General features: G+C 45.1%; 1 protein-coding gene and 1 long non-coding RNA gene across 4 annotated transcripts in view; both read left to right on the top strand.

Moving 5' to 3' along the window:
* Positions 1–14,164, top strand: part of LOC310669002 — a 226,458-nt gene that overhangs the window by 64,955 nt on the left and 147,339 nt on the right. The gene's annotated exons all lie outside the window — the stretch shown is intronic.
* The window catches only part of SLC25A5 (solute carrier family 25 member 5), a 28,532-nt gene that overhangs the window by 2,765 nt on the left and 11,603 nt on the right, over positions 1–14,164 (top strand). The window contains exons 3-5 of one of the 3 annotated variants that reach the window (XR_014506940.1): positions 686–858; positions 11,356–11,490; positions 12,105–14,023. The gene's annotated coding sequence lies outside the window, so the exon portion shown is untranslated. Of the gene's footprint in view, positions 1–685; positions 4,198–4,350; positions 6,859–11,355; positions 11,491–12,104; positions 14,024–14,164 lie in introns of those variants that run through there. The other 2 variants (XR_014506941.1, XM_083422352.1) reach the window with 2 other exon arrangements.

Genomic DNA, 14,164 nt, shown 5'->3' with positions numbered 1-14,164 from the left:
AATGCAATCAGACTTTGGAGTTAATGACATTTCCAGGACAGTAAGCACATGTTAATCAGCAACTTCTGCTACAAAAGAGCATGAGAAGAATCCTGCTGGATCAAACCAAAGTCTTATGTAGTCTAGCATTGTGTTCTCATTGTGGCCAACAAAATGGCTGTAGGAAGCCCCAAAAGCAGACCCTGGGTGCAAACGCACTTCTTACGTTTCCATTTTCTGGAGGCCGAAATTATTGCAGGAGAAAGATATTCCCATCATACCCTGCTTTGCAAACTTCTCAGAGGCATCTGATTGGCCAGTGTTAGCAAATGGGATGTTGAGCTAGGTGGTTTCTTGATCTGAACCGGCATAGCAATTTGTATCAGTAAGCACCTAATTATTATTATTATTATTATTATTATTATTATTATTATTATTATTATTATTTATTATTATTTGTACCCCGCCCATCTGGCTGGGTTTCCCCAGCCACTCTGGGCGGCTTCCATAGAAACAAAAAATACAGTAAAATATCACAGATTAAAAACTTCCCTGAACAGGGCTGCCTTAAGATGTCTTCTAAATGTCAGGTAGTTATTTATCGCTTTGACATCTGATGGGAGGGCGTTCCACAGGGCGGGCGCCACTACCAGAAGCACCTAACAACTTCCACAAGTCTCATTTGCTTGCTTGCTTTTCATGACAGGTGCTATCCCATTTTCCATTGGCTCTTTCCTCGTTTACACACATCTGGATAAAATCTGGGGTCAGCCCAGCATCCGCTTCACTCCTGTGCAGAACTTTGTGAATGGTTGCCTGGCTGCTGGTGTCGCACAGTCACTTTCTTTCCCTTTCGAAACAGTCAAGAGGAAAATGCAGGTATGGAATTTAGGGCTACCATATTCCTCTAGAACTGGGGTATGCAACACACCAGCCTCTTGCTCAGGGGTTGCCAACCTTTGGTGGGGGACATTTGCAAAAGCTCTTGTGGGCACCACACCCCCACAACCAAGCACATGCTGCAACCTGTTCTGATGACTACAGTAGAATGTATCTTTCACACCTAATTTCACTGGAGGGAGAGGGTCCTGTTGGCATCAGGGAAGGTCAATGGGCACCACATGGCAACCTCCACTCTAGTGGCATAGGCAGCGGAAAGGTTGTGGCATATTGGGAGCAAGAGGACCCATAGACGAGACGATCACACCTCTTCTGGGCTGCACTGTAGTCTGCTTAAAGGACGGGAGGGAAAATCATACCTGGGACTGTGTGCATATGTTTAGCACTATGTGCTAGATTCTGGAACTAGAAGGTAGATGTTTTGGTAGACCTTTGAGTTGTTTGCAGGGGATCATCCAGGTTTTCTGATTTGACTGATCCAACCTGCAGGTTTTATCTCAGAGTCTCAGGATTTCCTAGCTGTAAAATGGGGCTTTATTTATTTAACAATTTCTTTACCACTTGGTTAGAACAAAAGCTCCGAGTGGTTTACAAGAAAAAATATAAATAAAAGCAGTTAAAATCAAGTAGTTAAAATGCAATTAAAACCAGTTGTAAACTTTAAAAGAGTTCCAAAAACATCAACATATATGTGTTTGGATAGGCTTGCCATAAGAAAAATGTTTGAAGCAGACTGTATAGTTCATCACTTGCTGTGCCTTAAATTTGCAAGTGCAAACACCCTTCACATGCCACTGTCATGTCTTGCCTTGAGTCAATCATTTATCTCTCATCTTTAATGTTCCTTGCCTATAAATAACATGAGTATTAACTAGCCGGCCCTTAGAATAATTTTAGAGCTTTGTGATAGAATCCCTAGTCTGTAATAAGTCAGAAGTAGTTTTGTATTTGTATATGCAGTTTATCCAAGTGTATGGCTCATGGAGGGGATGTGGGTGGCGCTGTGGGTTAAACCATAGAGCCTACGACTTACCAATCAGAAGGTCGGTGGTTTGAATCCCCGTGACGGGCTGAGGTCCCGTTGCTCAGTCCCTGCTCCTGCCAACCTAGCAGTTCGAAAGCACATCAAAGTGCAAGTAGATAAATAGGTACCGCTCTGGCGAGAAGGTAAACGGCGTTTCCGTGCACTGCTCTGGTTCGCCAGAAGCAGCTTAGTCATGCTGGCCACATGACCCAGAAGCTGTACATCGGCTCCCTCGGCCAGTAAAGCGAGATGAGCGCCGCAGCCCCAGAGTTGGCCACGACTGGACCTAATGGTCAGGGGTCCCTTTACCTTTATGGCTCATGGACAACAGCAGAGAGTTGGCACCACCATTTTGCATCTGTAGCCCAGCTGTTGAGCCTTGGGGCTCTAGTAACGAGCAAAGCAGACCGCCACCATAGCACTAGAATGGTACCAGTCCTTACATTTGCCATGTGGCATCCTTTGCCGCAAAGGAATTGTTGCTTTAGAGCAAGGTTGGAGAACCTGTAGCCCTGTAGCCAACAACTGTAGCCCATCTGGTGTTGTTGGACTGCGGCTCCCATCATCCCCTACCATTGGCCATTCTTCCTGGGGCTGATGGGAGCTGGAGTCCGGTAACATGTGGAAGGCTGCAGTTTGCTTGCCCCTGAGTAATGGTACCTGTGTTGTTTCATGCATCCAATGAAAAACAGCTTGGGAAGCAGGGCTTGTGGGAGACACTGCAATGGAGGGGAGGATCAAGCACACCCTGTTCCATCCACCAGTTTCCCCCTGCAGATGCTCTCTAAATGCACATTAATTTATAGATTTGGAAACTTGTTATAGGAAAGCAGGGAGGTTCTTCATACTGCCGTTGGTGCATCTAGCTCAATATTGTCCTCATGGACAGGCAGTGCCTCTTGTATCCCTACCTGGGGATGCCAGGTATTTAGTCTGAAACTTTCTGCAAGCAAAGCAGATGCTCCACTCCCGAGTTATGGCCCTTCCTTGTCTACTACATTTGCCTTGTAACATGTACTTCTGCCCTTAGCTATACAGTTGGCGGAGGAGAAATGTTAGGTCATTTTGAGCCACTAGATGGTGCTGTTACTCCACAATACACTTCCAACTCAGGCTGATTTCTGCAGCCTCCAACATTTCCTCTCTGGTCTTTCTGCCCGGATTTACCAGGCAGAAACCTTTTTTATTATTATTAAGTTAGGATATTGCACACACTTAACTTGGAGTAAGACCCGTTGAAGTAACTGGGACTTAATTCTCGCTAAATATGCATAGAACTGAGATATGTGTTAAGTTGCTTCTTTCTTCATTTTAAAAGCATCCTTACAAAAATGTAAATTTGCAGCATCTTTGTTGTTCACCCTAACTGTATCCCTTTGTCTCCCTCTTTCCCTTTGCTCCTGGTTGACCTATTAGCGAACTAAAAGGTATAGTATGCATGTTTGGGCATGGGTCCTCGTGGATTACAGTAAAAAGTGCAGATGCTGGGTAGGTTTCTTTTTGCTAACATGCTGCTGAATTTTAGAAAGAAAGGGGAGGGAAGCAAAAGAGTACTAAAGCATAAGGCAACAATGACTTTTCATAACACTTTCCATTTTTAGCAAATGTGAAAGGCTTAGAATTTTCTACATAAGAGCAACATTCGCAAGATCCTTTTACAGACCCTTAGATCCTTCTGTTGCACTGTGACCAAACAAACCAAGAAGCCTTCAATTAACCATAGTTGCCCAGTTTGTCCAGACTGGGAAACTGTGGTTTCCCAAAGCCATGGCTCAATGGTAAGGGATCTGCATTCTATGCACAAGGTCCCAGGCATCTTCAGGTAGTTCCTGGAGAGACTTCTGCCTGAAATCGTGGAGAGCTGCTGTCGGTCAGTGTTGACAGTACTGAGCTAGGTGGAACAGTGCGGTGACTTGGTACAAGGCAGCTTCCCCTGTTCCGTGTAATTTCTGGCTTTGGATCAAGCCCAAATCTTAAATTGTGACTTGAAGTTGGTTTCTTATGTTCTGAAGCTGCTAACTATAGATTCTTGGTTTGGATAAAAGCTATGGTTAATTAAAGGTTTCATGTTTTAATTACATTTTGAGTGAAGGGAGATGCAGAGGGGATTCATGCATTGGGGAAAGACTTGCTTTATTAAGCAGATATACGATTGAAGCAAATGCACAATGGGTCAGTGCATCTTGCTGTTAACCAGAGGTCTGGTGGTTCAAGCCCACCAGGGATAGCTGTGGACAGGATTCCTGCACTGTAGGGGGTTGGACTCGATGACCCTTGAGGTACCTTCCAACTCAGTGGCGTAGCGTGGGTTGTCAGCACCCGGGGCAAGGCAAGTAATTTGCGCCCCCTAACCCGTGGATTTGCGCCCCCTAACCCCCAGATGTTGCGCCCGGTGCGGCCGGCCCCCCCTGCACCCCCCACGCTACGCCACTGTTCCAACTCTACAGTTCTATGATTCTCTGAAACATATGATTGTCTGAAGCAGCTGGAGTACTCTTAAACAAATATATGATTGACTGAAGCAGCTAAGTACTACTCATTTATTTATTATATCCACCCCTCCATCCTTTCTCAAATGAGCAAAGGGCAACATGCAAGACTCCTCCCCATTCTGACCCCCCCATTTCATCAGCATAACAACCTTGTGAGGTAGGCTAGACTAAAAGAAAAATAGCAACTGGCCCAAGGTGAGCTTTACGGCCAGCAGATTTTTGGACCTCTGTCTCCAAGATCCTCCTCAATCCCTCTACAATGCCACCTTGACAATTTATAATTGTTGCAATTTAAATTAAAAAGAAAGGGTAATCTATTCATTTATTTAGAAGACTTATATGCTACTCTTCATAGTATCTGTCCCAGAGCGGTTCGCAAAATAGATCAATAAAATAATAATAATAATAATAATAATAATAATAATAATAATAATAATAAATCTACAATAATGGAAGTAGGCAATCCCTGGCACCCAAACATGTGGAGGGAATCCTTTAAATCAGGGGTGCAGAATTTGTGCCCTTCAGGTGTAGTTTTGGGATTACAACTACCCTAATCTTGAACTGTTGATCATGCTTGGCTGTAGCTGAAGGGAACTGGAATCTGCGTGTGCGTGTGTGTAGAAAGTAGCCTAGTGTACAAAGTTAAAAGTCACACTTGTTGCTCCACCTACATTTGCCTGTGGCCCCACCCACTATTGGCATGTGGCCCTTGGGGGGTTATATAGAAGGGAATGTGGCCCTTAGCTGGAAAAGGTTCCCACCTGTGCCTTGTATCATCCATTTTTGATGCACCTAGAATCTGAGAGGATATATCAGAACACATACACACACACACACTTCTCTTTTACAGAAGCTTTCTGGACTGGTTGCCTCGAGACAGATCTTATTTACCCAGTGGGACTGGCTTGGCGGTAGATTAATGACAGGCAAAAGAAAGCTGTTCCTTGCACAATGCATGCTTTTATGGAGTCGGCTGCAGTGAAAGCCACTTGCCTTGCAGAGATTTCAGAGGGCGCTCAACAGGTTCATGGAGATCAGCAACTGTTAGCCCTGACAAGTGGGTCCTGCAACAAAATGCTGCAGTGTGGAGTGCTTTGCTTCGCTGTTGAAATCAGCCAGCCATGTCTTCCTCCACAACACTTCATTCCATTCTCCCTTCCACCCCAGTTTTCTCCTCCCTTGCAAATTCTACGACCATTGAGTACATAGGCCTGGTTTATTTTGGGAGCAGGGGTGTCGGCTCCTCAACAAGCTGTACACTCGTCCAGTTACTCACAAGTAATATTCAGCGAGTGCTGTGCTTTCCCCCCAGAGGTACTCAAGGGTACATAGTACCAGCCCCTCTTTTTCTAGAAGAAAGGCACTAGCTAAAAGTGTTGCACCTACTGTAACAACTTCATGGTGAGTACCGGCACCTTTTTCCCTAGAAGGAAAGCACTGAACAAGTATATAGTTTGTGTGCCTGGGTACCCAACGTTCAAGCTCTACATGTGCACAGTTACTTAGCCACTGAATTCAGTGGGCTCACTGCTAAGCAGATGCGTACAGCATTGCACTACATGTCATTTTCCTTTCTTATTCCCTTATTTCTGTTTCTGTTTCCATAAAGCTCAAAGTCGGGATCCCAGAAAGGAACTGATTTGTGATAGGCTTAGGGGAGTCAGAAGGAATCTCAGGCTAGGCCAGAGAAAGTATAACTTGTGGAATTGTTTGGCAGAGCTCCTGCACCTTTAGAAGCTGAGTAGGAGAGGGAAGCAATACCTGCTGAAATCCCCTGTCATGCACAGCTGCTAATATGCTAATATTTCAGAGCTGAAATTTGGGGTCAGGCTAGATGACCCCTGGGTCCCTTTTTGCCCTGAATATGCTGAAATTTGGGATCTGGCTAGATAACCCCTGGGTCCCTTTTTGCCCTGAATATGCTGAAATTTGGGATGATGCTAGATGACTACTGGCTCCCTTTTTGCCCTGAATATGGAGATATGCCCACTTTGGCATCTGGTCCTCCTATAGTGGAATTCACCACCCCGAGATCTGGCACTGGCCATTAGCTCCAGTGACTTTCATAGCACAGTCCTATAGATGTCTACTCAGAAGCAAGCCCCATTGTGTTCTCCCTGGTAAGTGTTTATAGGAATGATTTCTTGGGAGGAGTACAAGTCTACCAGTTGGCTGCGATAGCTAAAAACAGATATCCTCAGAAGAAGGATTGGAACCTCAGAACAGAATCCTGAAACATTAGATCAGATTCTGATATCTGGCAACCCCAGACCTTGTTCTCACCTTGGGTGGCCTGGTGCAAAAGATGACAGGTGCTCTTACACCTTTATGTAGGGAACATCATTTTACCAGGTGCACAAAATCCCCCTCCTTTGCATTACTATTAAAAGTCCCATTCTTTCTGGACACCCTAGTATCAACCAGCAAAGGAAGTAGTATCAACTTTTAGTGTATGTATTGGAAGCAAACCCCCATTGGAAGCCTGAATTAATCCACCACCAGCAGGGAGTCTTATTGTCCCAACTTAGTCCAATGCAGAAACCGTGCCTGATTCCAAAACTGCTTCCCTCTAGGGATATAACTGTGTCAGTTTCCCAGGCCCTTCCTTTGGGCAAAAGGAATAAGCACATCCCCAGACAAACAGAATCTCAAGTGCTTCATTGAAGCTTCGACTGAGGGCTGCAAGATTTGAGGCTGGGCTTCATTCAGCCTGGAAGCATTTAGATATCCCCAATCGTCCGTGTTAACCTAGCCCTTGAAAGGATTCTGTGTTCTTATTTTAGATTTCAGATTAAGTGAAATAAACGCCCCGAGTAATTCTGCGCCACTTCTTTTCCTAATCCCTTATTAGCAAGGCTGGCACATGCCACACTGCTAGGCTTTCTCACTGAAAATATAATTTCAAAGAATTATTGCAGGGCAACTTTTTGTACCCTGGAAAGATCCATAAAAACCTGTGTCTTTATTTCTTAATTCATTTCTATATCTCTTGGGTTTAGGCCTATATATATATATAATTAATGCATGTATTAGTTGCATTATTGTTTTATTTACTTATGGGATATTAGTGGGGGGTGTTTTAACCTTGCTTTGGAAGTAAAGGGACTTATATTGAGGCCATGGTGAAGGGGATTTTTAAAAAAAATTCAATCCGTTAATTAATAAGCAGATAGTAAATCCAATCAAAATTCTTCTGTCCAGTTGAAGAGTGCTTCTCTGTAGCGGAAACATGTCCTGGAGGGTTCATCTTTCAGTAAACAAAGTGAAGCAGCCAAGAACTTAAAATATGAGCGTGGAAGCATCTCATGTATCATCACAAGGCATCCCTCCGACAGAGAGGATCACTTTAGGCTTATCACTGTTAAGAAGCTGTCTAAGGTCTGATTTAACACAGAACATGGGGCATAGAGAATGCTTTCCCCTTGTGAACCCTCCAGGCATGTCTGGGTAATTAAATCTCTGGTGTGCTAGTGTTAACATGTGAATTTAAACGTAACCTAGGTAGAAAACATTGCTGCACAGAAATCTGCAGGACTCAGGCTGCGTCTGCAGATGCAACAGAAGGAAATGGCAATGAGGTGTTTGAATTGCTTGTACTACTTAGGTTGCAAGTTGAAGATACCACTTTTGAATGCTGTCATTTTGTTGTTTTAAGGCCCTGCAAGCAGAAATGTAACACATCTGTGAATTTCATCTGCAGTTCTGGTATTCTGTTTGCAAGAAGTTTTTATCCTGCAGTCCAAAGTGGTGTGATTTATCCTGTTGACTCATTCTTCTTGAGTTTAAACCAGTCCTAATTCATTGTAAGAAAACGAACTTGTTTTCTCTATGGTGAAAGACAGTTTCCAGGCTGAACCTGCAGCGCTAGTGTCTCTTTGTTCTTTCAGAGTTTCTTGCAAATTCTCTCTAATGCTGAAGAATGAGAAAAGGAAATGAGTTCTGCCCTTATGGCTTAACTTGTAGGTCTTGGCGGATATCTCACACAGTGCCTTGCAGACATCGCTTAGCATAACATTTATCTGGGAACTAGGCCAGAGAGAGAGTGAGATGCAGAATTCCCTTCCTGGAAGCACAGAACTTGTTGTCGTTTCCCTTCACTGTGGCTGGAGCAGTGATTTCCAAATCGGAGCCAGGGCACAGACATATGTCCCAAGAGTATTGCCAGTGTGGTATAAGCAATTAATTAATTAATTAATTAAATAACTGAAGCAGAAGTGGCTAACATATGACCCTCCAAATGTTGCTGGACTACAACTCCCATCATCCCTTGCTCTTGGCATGCTGGCTGGGGTTGACAGGAGGTGTAATCCAACTCTACTTAAACACATATACAGAGAGAGAGAGAAAGGCTCTTTGCTGTTAGGAAAGTTATGGGGAAATGCATTTAAGAGTGTGTGAAAGAATGGAAGACATGTAAAGACCCTCCAAACAAAACAGAACAAGTGCTTATTGCTCTCCCATAAATAAATCAGAGCAAATGCTCAATGAAGACTGGACCTAGCCTGACCACTGGATAAATTTTGGGCAAGCAAATTGGGATGAATGCTGAATAAATAGGTCACCTGGAGGATCCCTGATCAGACATGTATTGAATTGCGTTGTAGGCCTGCAATTCTAAACACACTTCCTAAGGCGTTTTCCCCATTGAAATCAGTGAGACTTGAAAGCAAACATGTCTTGAATTACTCCATGATAATGTAGCTGTTCAACATAGAATACTAGCAGGATTGAATGAATGAATGAATGAATGACAAAAGTATGTTGTTGTTGTTTAGTCATTTAATCGTGTCCGACTCTTCATGACCCCATGGACCAGAGCACACCAGGCGCTTCTGTCTTCCACTGCCTCCCGCAGTTTGGTCAAACTCATGCTGGTAGCTTCAAGAACACTGTCCAACCATCTCGCCCTCTGTTGTCCCCTTCTCCTTGTGCCCTCCATCTTTCCCAACATCAGGGTCTTTTCCAGGGAGTCTTCTCTTCTCATGAGGTGGCCAAAGTACTGGAGCCTCAGCTTCAGGATCTGTCCTTCCAGTGAGCACTCAGGGCTGATTTCCTTCAGAATGGATAGGTTTGATGTTCTTGCAGTCCATGGGACTCTCAAGAGTCTCCTCCAGCACCATAATTCAAAAGCATCAATTCTTCGGCCACCAGCCTTCTTTATGGTCCAGCTCTCACTTCCATACATCACTACTGGGGAAACCATAGCTTTAACTATACGGACCTTTGTTGGCAAGGTGTATACAAAAAAGTATTATTTTGTGTGTGTACAAAAGGTGTGTACAAAAGTATACTTTAGGTTAAAAGCACACTTAGCAGATGAGTTTATAAGTGAATAGTATGGAATTGCTAGGCAGTGTATTTTTAGACCAGGGGTGGAAACCTGTGGTCCTCCAAACATTGGACTCCAGCTCCCATCATCTGCAGCCAATACAGCCCATGAAGGGCTATATCTCAGTGATAGAGCATATGCTTTGCACATAAAGGGACCCATGTTCAATCTCTGGGTAGAGCTGGGAATGCCAGTTGGTGCAGAGACAGAGAACCAAAAGTCCCCCAGATGCTGATGAACTCAAGCTCCCATCAGCCCTAGCCAGCAGGTCTAATGGCCAGAGACACCGGGAGTTGTAGTCCCAACAACATCTGGAGGACACCAGTTTCCCACCTCTGGGGTAGACAAGACTGAAATACTTGGACCAGTGGTTTGATACAGCAGATTCCTATGATCTGTGATAAATGGAGTCCAGTAACATTTGGAGAAGGGACACGGGTGGCGCTGTGGTCTAAACCACAGAGCCTAGGGCTTGCCGATTGGAAAGTCGGTGGTTCGAATCCCCGCGATGGGGGATACGTTCCTGCCAACGTAGCAGTTCAAAAGCACGTCAAGGTGCAAGTAGATAAATAGGTACCGCTCCAGCGGGAAGGTAAACGGCATTTCCGTGCGCTGCTCTGGTTCGCCAGAAGCAGCTTAGTCATGCTGGCCACATGACCCGGAAGCTGTACGCCAGCTCCCTCGGCCAATAAAGCGAGATGAGCACTGCAACTCCAGAGTTGTCTGCAACTGGACTTAACGGTCAGGGGTCCCTTTACCTTTTTAACGTTTGGAGAGCTGCGGGTTTGCCACCCATGGCTTAGGCAAATAGGATCAGGTAAACTGCTGTGCAGAATGGAACCCCCCCCCCATCCCACTATCTCCACTCCTTGTCTTTGTATTGGTGCAAGTCTGAAATTCAAAAGCCTGGATCTTATGTCCAAAATACGTAAAGTAAGGCGGCAGCAGCATTACTAAGACTGCAATCTCCTCTGTGCACTTAATGCGGAAGTGTAAGGCCCATTTAATTCAATGGGACTTCTGTGCAGATATTGTGTGTGTGTGTGTGTGTGTGTGTGTGTGTATGTGTGTATATATATATATTTGGTGCTAGGCTGCATTCTTAAGTGCACTTAAGTAAGAGTAAGCCCCATGGAAAACAGTGCAACTTGCTTCTGAGTAGACATGCATCAGAGTGCAGTGTTGGTGACTTAAGGGCACTTGAAAACCATCACTGTTTTGGGGTGGGATTCAGTCACATACCAGCAAATGCAGCTTGTGCAACTGCAGCCATACTGGTGCTCTTGCACAGCAAACCCACTTCCCTTTTTGCAACAAAGGAAGTGATGATAAAGTGTGGGATAAGACTTGCTTTGATGCAAAGAACCTCTGCTCAAACAAATCAGAACAAATGTTCAATCCATCGCATAACCTCCCTGCAAACTTTGTGCAATCAAATTCGGATGAATGCTCAAGAAGTATAGGGCACCCGGAAGCGACCTTAGGCTGCAACCATAACCCCACTTCCCCATTAACCTTACTAGGACTTACTTCTAAGCAGACATGGCTAGGCTCCTGCTGAAAGGGTTTCAGAACAGCAGGGACTTGCTTTCCTCCTTTAAAATGGTGATGTGTTCTCTCCCGAGCAGGCTCAGAGTCCTTGCCTCCCACACCACGGAGGGGTTGATGTCCATTTTGCAGGCATGGTGGACTGTTTTAAGCAAACGGTGAAGACAAAAGGGGTGCTTGCCCTTTGGAAGGGACTCACTGCTAATTTACTCAGGGTACGTACTAAAGCACCTGTTGTTCAATACCACTGGAGGTCTGATTTATTGTGCCCCCATTTAGAAATTCATTCTTTTTTCCTCCTTCCAGAATTTAACCATGAGGTGTTCATGAAAGTTAAGGATTGCATGCAGTTTTTTAAAGCTGCCATTCTTTGTAGATCCATCTTTATATAAGCTTGGAGTGGTTTTCAGGGTTCTCTCCTTCTCTGTTTTATATTCCCAACAACCCCATGAGGTAGGTTAGGCCAGTGGCGTAGCGTGGGGGGTGCAGGGGGGGCCGGCCGCACTGGGCGCAACATCTGGGGGGTAGGGTTAGGGGGCGCAAATCCACGGGTTAGGGGGTGCAAATTACTTGCCTTGCCCCGGGTGCTGACAACCCACGCTACGCCACTGGGTTAGGCTGATCTAAGATGACTGGCCTGCGGTCACCCAGTGAGTGGGGATTTGAACCCAGGTCTCCCAGTTCTAATGGTCCACCATTCTAACCACTGCACCACACTGCCTCTCGATTAATAAACATGCTCAGGCTTTCCCCCTATAGTAGGCTTGAAGCCTGGATAATGAAAGTACATGACTATTTATGCGTTTTTGTTTGCTTGCTTTCTAAACAGATTGTTCCTTATTTTGGAGTCATGTTCAGCACTTTTGAATTTTGTCGTCGCGTCTGCCTGTATCGAAATGGTTACATTGATTCCCCTCTGACCTACAAGCTAACTCCAGGTGTGGACCAGAGTTTAAAGCCTAAAGAACTGCAAGAATTTAAACTACTTGGAAGAAGAAGCTTTTAAGCCTCAGGATGCATTTTCTGCAAAGCAATACTAGGTCAACGCTGCAAAATAAGACATTGTGGTTTACTACCGGCTAACTAGCCCTCAGTTTAACAGCATATGACTTTTTCCTTAAAATGCCTCTTATTGATAAAACTAGGCCCGAACTACTAAATGGGCCACTAAGCCAATGGAGCTCACCCGATATTGATTGTGGTCTGCTGTGCAGTAGAGAACCTCCAGCCCATGGCCACAAGTGGCATCAAGTGTGGAGCAGACGGCTGCCCACTTGCCAATCACAGGACGCCACAATGGTGTCAGGTGCAAGGTGCTTTGAAGTCCCAAAGTCAGGACTTCAAAGCACCTTGCAAGGCACTGCTAAAACAGAGGGCAGGGCGTCTTTCGTGTTCTTGGGGTTTCCTTGCAAACCCCTACCTGAATCAGGAAAGGGTTTGCATGGAATCCTGCCAAACTGAGCAGGATTTAACCCTGTTCATCAACTGATGAGTTGCAGTTAAATCCTGCTCCGTCTGGCTGCACACCAGTTCAGGATTTAACTCTGCCCTTCTGACTGTCAGCTATCAGCTGACGTCTGCTGATGGACGGGTGGGCACAGTTTGCAGGCCAACTTGGCAGTCCAAGATTAGCCCATGAGGTGGTTGTTCCCTACCTCTGCTCCAAACAGACTTCAAAGAGGCTCCCTGATCATTAGTTACAGCAAACTGCTATGGAGGCACATCTTCAAAGGAGGCTGCTGTTAATTACCAATCAGCTGTAACAACAGAGGGATGAGGAATTAGGGATCCAGCCTGCTGGTTCCCTTACCCTGAGCTGAGCAAGCCTGTTGTCTCAAACTATATGTGCAGCAGAATGAGATGACAGAATGGACTATAACACTCAAGACTGAAAGTGGGGGTGTATGCAATTTTTTTATTGCTCTCCCATAGTTCACTCCACCTCAACATAACACAGCAGGAAGAAAAGTTCTGTTCCAGACCCCTCCCTTGCTGTGCTATTTTTTTCTGACTCCAAATAGCTTTTTGATATAAGGGAGCACTGGCATTTGTGGTCCCACCACCCCCTTTGAAATGATAGCCCTTTCTGTTCATTTGACCACCTTATTCTGCTATGTATGTAGACCTCAGAGGCCCCTGCTATATGTAGAGGCCCAGAGAGGCAGCAAAAACAAGTCTATTGAACCTTTGCAGGCCATCATATATGGAAGGTGGGCTGCATTCAGCACACTGAATCTCAGGTTGTACATCCATGGCCTATACTGATGATGTGACTGTAATCACAGCAGGGATGCAAAGTCTTATCGGCAGGGAGGAGAAAGAACCACTTCAATGCCTTTTGAGAGGGAGAATGCCAGAGTGAGAAATCGGGTGTTTTTACTTGCATGCGCTGAAAATACTGAACTGTTTTTGAAAGTAAAAAAAGCACATGCAAAAGATAATCAAAAATCACACAAAATTGACATTTGATGCTACATGTCTTTGGGAAATACATTAGGTGGTTCACAGGTGGGGTTGCCCTGCCCACCTGTCAAAGCTGACCTATAGGGGGCCACCAGGCCAAAAAGATTCCCTGTTTATGATGTCTGTTATAAGTATGTATAGATAAGTTAAGTATGGAGGTGTTGATGGAGAGTAGTGAGATGACATGATGGGAGTGCTTCTCCACATCAGAATTCCCTACTCATAAGAAACCAGCACAGGGAGATTAGATTGGAAGCCTGTCTGAGAGATGCAAGGTTTCCACAGGTGTGGTTGTTCTTTAGTCGTTTAGTCGTGTCCGACTCTTCGTGACCCCCTGGACCAGAGCACGCCAGGCACTCCTGTCTTCCACTGCCTCCCGCAGTTTGGTCAAACTCATGCTGGTAGCTTTGAGAACACTGTCCAACC

The sequence above is a fragment of the Podarcis tiliguerta genome, assembly GCF_965153285.1.
Source record: "Podarcis tiliguerta genome assembly, chromosome: Z".
NCBI lineage: Eukaryota > Metazoa > Chordata > Lepidosauria > Squamata > Lacertidae > Podarcis > Podarcis tiliguerta.
Note: the sequence above shows the minus strand (reverse complement) of the source record. Positions and strands in the feature narration are given on the sequence as shown.